We start from the raw sequence: 6,494 nt of genomic DNA on the forward strand, positions 1-6,494 counted from the left end.
GTCTTTCGTCACGATCGAGCTAAACCCGTGACCTCTCTTTCGTTCACTGGACAGACTAGGTTTTCGAACGTGAAAATATAACCGCGCGATGATGGATGAGTTCCATCGAAATTTACAAAAAGAGATTTATTGTCGAACTATTAGTTGCAAAATATATGAAATGAAAACAGATATAGACTGTTTGAACTATCTACCCAAGGGTGGGTTACGTATCGTCCTTTCGTATGTTTTCTCAATTTAAGCAACATTTTAGTTTGCTACGACTTTTGTTTCTGCCTGTACGTTATAAAAAAAATCTATCGTTACGTTAAAAAAACTTTTAACACGTTCACATTTTGTCGTAGTATATATTCCTCTGTTAGACATTCGTGGTGCGCCGTTAAAGGGTTAAAGTTTACGGAAAAAGCTATCCCAGCGCGTTAAGCATTGAGTCATCACTCTTCGTAAACAAGAGTTGCCCAACTGTTTCTATTTCTCATCCACTGGATAGAGAAGATCGGTACCGATCTTCAAAGTTTCCAGCCCCCCTTTGACGCGACTCGTCGATGGATTTCGCTTTATACCACAAAACTCCGTAACGAGAAACTGTCATTCACGTGTAACTTTCGAGATCCGCAAGAAGAGCAGTATTCCCATTGTCAATGGACGAAGTTGCATCGTTCCAGTGCACGCTGCAACGATCTAGAATCGCTTTGCGCGACCATCCGTGAGAACGTTTCGTCTTCAACGCGGACCTACCGTGCCCCGAATACCGCGATCTTTTACGTTCCTTCGCGATTTCTCCACAACTTGAACGATAAGACAGTATATCAACCCCTTCGTGAACTGGTGTCAGGCAACATTGGAATACAGTTTTATCGTTTTGAATTCGAGGGATGCTTGACAAACGCGTCGCTAGTATTGGCTCGTCAAAGATTATTCGAATATTTAAAATAATTTTTAAATATGCGATAATTTCTCGACATTCGTTGCAATACCTCCACAAATCAAACTGTCTGGTCACAAAAGGGTCGCAGAACGTAGGAAGAACAATTTACTAGGAAAAGAACCGTGGAACGCAAATTTGTAATAGCGAAATATGCGGACACGACGAATAAAGACATCGTCGTTAGAAACGAGCCTCTGAAACAAAGGAGCCAATTACGAGGATGCAAGACCAACGTAATTAGTATGAGCTGCGATTCACCGCGGCGATAAATGGATAAATAAGCTGGATAACCGAACGTGATCATTAACTTCCCGGTGTGATTGTCCCGAACGCTTCAGTTGCACTGTGATTTGCCATAATCTATAGACAGGTTGCATAAATCTATCCCTTGTGTAACCATACTTCCACCTCCTACTTTTTACACGCAATTTGTTCGTTAAAATTCTTTCACCTACGTATAATAGATTCTTTTTAAAAGAAAGATTCTTTTCTTAAGTGCATAGTTCGTAGTAGCTTTTTGTCCCTCGAATATTACGAAAAGACTACCAGCTTTTTCGTTCTACTTTCCAAGCGATGTTCTATCGTGCGCATGCCTAACCCGAGTATCGCGCAGTTAGGGGATAACGCGCGACTTACGATGGGATCGTGCTTGAATTTTAATTTCATGTTACTCGGGGACACGTTAGGGGTTAAGCTGTTACGTTTTCAAGAAAGTACCGTGCCATTTAAATGAAAAGAAATTCAAAGAAAGAAGCTCGAGTGGCGCGTGAGATTTTTCCACCGTGGGGTTTCTAATAGTGTTCGTACAGAAGTTGCTGTCGACTCAAATATAATTCAAATATTAATATTACATTTAAATATTTGAGTTATCGATCTCTAGGTCCTGGTGTTTTTTGAGACACTAGCAAACCTTCAAATAACTGTAACATTTATCGAAAGAATGCTGTCCAAAGGTTATCCGACAATCGTCGGTGTTTCACTGTCAACGAGAAACGATTTCAAGATCCGAATGTGTATCGATCCGCGCGCGATAATCAGAGCACCGTAGATCCCCATCTTTCCTCGAGACTATGGAGTAAAGGTCACGTTCGACTCGACACGCTTACGCCCGTAACTTCGTCTGCAGGCGATACGTGGCGCAGAAAACCGTATTAATCCCTGAGAACGTGACTCTTTCCCACCCGTAATGCTAGCGCTCGACTTGGCTCGGCTAACCGATCGGTTGCTTCACTCGCGAGGATGACGCGGTTCGCCGCCCACGATTTTTCGAGAGGGAACACGGAGGTTGAAGAATCGCGGCGTGAGAAAATAAAAACGGCACGCGTGAACGATGCAAATCCCGTTTACCGTCTCGTTCGAATACTCTTCTTGCAACCCCGCTATTATTTTGACTCTGTATACCACGAACACCCTGTACAAATCAATGATTCTTCCCAACAAAAATTATTAAAAAATTAATAATTATTTTACAAGTGTTCCTGTATTTCTGGCTACGTATTCGAATAAATAGAATCACGTAGCACGCTGTGAAATTAAATGCCTTATAAGGCAGTATCTCCATTAATTTCGAGCAACCTTTCTTCAACGCTCTTCGATCGCCTTCCATTGCTTCAGGTTCAGTTCTGAGACCCTGGTGACTCGATCTCGTCGTGTTTGCCATACATTTTCGAACGGTTGAATTAATGTGAGAACGTCACGCGTAATAGGACACGGCGCAGCGAAACAAGATCATAAGCATGAAACGAACCGCGGTAGCGAGCCGGGGACCTTTGCATCCATTTCTGGCGCGATATTAGTCGCGGGACGATTTACGGGTCATTACATCGGCGGCAAGTTTGGTCGTGGCGGGGGCAATCGGTGTCTTGAAATTCGTAGCTACGTAGAACGATCGAGGAGGAACGGCCGAGATTGAACGTGATCAATGCTAATGGTGAGACTGACATTTACAGTCATTGTCTGCGCCGCAGTGCGGACGCAATGCATTGGGATTCTTATGGGAGCAGAATAGCCTACTAGGCGCTCCGAGCGGAACCAAGCGAAAAGTCGCACGTGTCCGAATTGTTTCCCAATTTGGGATCCCTTCGTGCCGTCATTGTCAGCCATTTTAGATCGAAACACCGGGAAAGGTAAAGCGAAAGATCGGGGAGGAAATTAGGTTCGAATGATTACCTCCTTAAACGAAATAGCATTTCCAGTAAATAATATTAATGGAACGTTTTTTAAAATTTCAATATTAATATAACAAATTTTATCTGCTCCTTTAGAACCCGTAGAATAAATTCGCTAAAATTCTTTTTGAAGAACGTCTTCCAAAAAATTTAAGAACCACTTCAGTGGATGGTTAATTTATGTATCCACGAATGTTCGAGAGTCAATTTCGTTAATTCGTCGCAATAGGGTTGGAATTGCGGGAGTTTACTACCTCTTAATTTATCGTGTTGCCCAGCATTTACATTTCCAAACAATAACGATGATCCACGCGAGCATGGCCACCAACGCTACGTCCGGGACTTGTTTGATCATAAATGAGGAACGTAATCGGTGGCGGAATGAAACACTGAATTATGTATGAACACGCATACCTCCTTCGTTGGAAATGATACAGGAACAGGCGGAGTCACGACACTGTCCGCTCATAAACGCTGCCATGTTTCGACGACGTTGTGGAAACTGTTGAAACATTTTTGCGCCCTCGGCGTCCAAGTAATTCGCTCTCTTCGTCGAATTCGTGACTTTATTAGCGTCGTTGCGTTTTATTGGCCACAACGGAATAATTATGACGTAGCTTTTTATGCCGTTTGGCGTCGCGACGATGCGTGAATTAATTCGAATCACCGTGTCCATAATTAAATTGCAATTTGTGGAGTAGCTGTTGTCCGTCGTCTGTCATTAAATTATATCACTGTTTACTGCGGGGAGTTGAGAGATACTCGAGTATCGTTGGTGAGTTTGGGAACCTAATTCACTGCTGTCTTAACTCATTTAGTTATAGAATACATTTACGAGATATATTAATTAAATGCACATTTTTAATTGTGATTACTGCTAAAATGAAAATAAACAAGCGAATATTGCTTCTTTATTCAAACGATGTAAATATTTTGTACTCGAAGAGAGTCTCAAGAAAACAGATTGATACATCGTATAAGTAAGAAATTAATTTACGAACGTAAGATCTTCGTTATTACACTTTGATGATCTGGCATACTAACAAGGTACGAGGAATTGCCTGGAATATTCATTCGTCGATGAAATATTTATCCTTACCTCCGAAGCAGTATCGAAGTCGAAGGAATTATACATAAATCACATTATAATAATTCTGTTAATAAAAAAAAATATCATCGTGAATACAAAGTCCATGGACGGTAACACGAACAATATAAAGAAAAAGGAAAACAGAGTTACGGTAATAAAGAGCTAAATACCATTCGCGGCGTTTAGCAACGAATATGGTAGCCGCACGTTCGAAGTAGTTAAAGGTCAAACTTAATCGTTCGAAGTGGAAGCAACCTTCCGAATTTGATCTCGAGAGGAATCGAAAGACGAGGACGCGAGAAATCGACGCTAGAATCAAGATGGGAATCGGGAACGCATCCACGGGCGCAGTTCCGTTCGCTGAAACCGTCAATCTAATCGGAGATTCAATGACGAAATGACCTTGGCCGCAAAACCTAGGCTCGTACGCCTCGCGGAGCAGATTCTTCTGGGAACTCGTGTAGGAATAGCACACCCCCGATGGTGAAAGGACTACGCCTGTTCGAGAAACACGACGCGATGCAACCGACGTCTTCGTTCGTTTTCCATCGGCGGCAATTACGAAATAGTTCTGCACGATTCACCACTGTTTCTGATCAAATTACGTATCCATTATGCTCCCGTTTCTCTCGCACGAAACATCTGCCGAGCGTCTCCAGCCTGATTTCGACGTAACTTTGCAGATTTATCACAACGCGGTTCGAACTAAGTGTTGCAAGCCGTTTTCTTAGAAACCAACGAAGACGTCGACTTCGTCTCTTTTTTTTTTAATTAAATGGTTCGAAAATGAATCCATTTGTCAAAATATATTACCGTGATACTAAAGGGGGTGTCTCGAATTCAATAACGCTAATAGTTCCAATCCGAAAAGCACTTAATCCGTTAATGGCACGTATAAGCGAATGCGATATTGACGTATCGTCGACCGCAGAAATGAAATGCTTCTTTACTACTCTCGTTTTACTATACTCTTTGTTTTATACTTTTTACCGTTTCAATATTCACTCTTTTCCGTTTCACTTGCTTCGCGCCAGTCGATCTTGCATCCCCCATACAACCAACGGACGTTCACAATTTTATGACTGTCGTACGCGAAGCACATCAGAATATGCAACGGAACACGGAAACGCTACTGGTTTCACGACACTAATACATCCGTTCGTAGTATCCTGTCGATAAATACAAACAGAAGTTTCATATTTAGTAGGGAACTGCTTCGGCGTAGATAGCGAAGTTATTTCTTGAGAATGTCATTATTCTCCGCTTGTATGCACCTATAGGTTCCCCGCTTGAGAGTAACCGAGCTATCTCCAGTATGCTTTTATGCGTTCAATGCGAAGCGATCATAGATGGAATTCTATTCGCTGCTGGAAATAAAAAGTCGTATATCAGTCTAAAAATCTAAATCTTTATTGTTGATGTAAGTATTTTAAAAATATCAGGCATTCCTGATGACCCAATAGTTATTCACGGTTCAGAATTTCATTGTTTATATCGGACGTAAATATCGTTGATTGTTTATTAGTAGCAAATGGCAATTTGTTCGCGATTCCGTCACCTCAATTCTGTCTGGCTTCGAAACGAGACGAGATGAAAATTTTATTTTCTATGAAATAGTGCTTCCGATTTCAGTGTGCTCGATGGTTATAGGGAATCGATGGATGGATACACTTCCGAAGGGGATAATAAAAGCTAGTGGAAAATAGCAAGGTACACATACACGTTTTGCCTTCTTCGTGATATCGTCGATCGGCTGAGCCGTTTGCGAAGAGGTTCCATCGGATTCCGCGGGTTAGCGCGCGTTCAATGGCTCTTATTTTATTCGCGGTCAACTGCAGAGTCAGGGTAGTCTCGTTCGTAGAGTTCCCCGCTGCTCAGGAACCTGGAAAAGATTTAAAGCCCCTTTAGCGGCGGTTAAAGCCGTATTTGTGGCCAACCGAGGCTGGAAAGTTCAAACCTCTTTCCCTGCGTCGAATATGATGGGTCAGCAACGAACGATCAGCCTTAATGCACTTTCGATCGAGATCGAGGATACGACTTCTGATCCCGAACGGGGATTCCCAAGCTCTTCTGCCTAGCGAACTGTATCTCGCGGTCTTTCGCGAAACTCTGTTTCCCACGTCGTATTCTAATGGAATCGAAAATGACATTTCATATCAGAACAGCAAGAGCGAAAATTCACCTTTAGAGAATCAATGCGGATGTTTCGAACGTATTCTCTGCTTCAGTGCACTCTGGTAGTTATCTAAAAGACCGATGTCGCATCATCCAAAATATTTGCCAAACATATCTGGTCAGAGACTTCGTG

This window comes from Colletes latitarsis, chromosome 9 (assembly GCF_051014445.1).
Source record: "Colletes latitarsis isolate SP2378_abdomen chromosome 9, iyColLati1, whole genome shotgun sequence".
Lineage (NCBI taxonomy): Eukaryota > Metazoa > Arthropoda > Insecta > Hymenoptera > Colletidae > Colletes > Colletes latitarsis.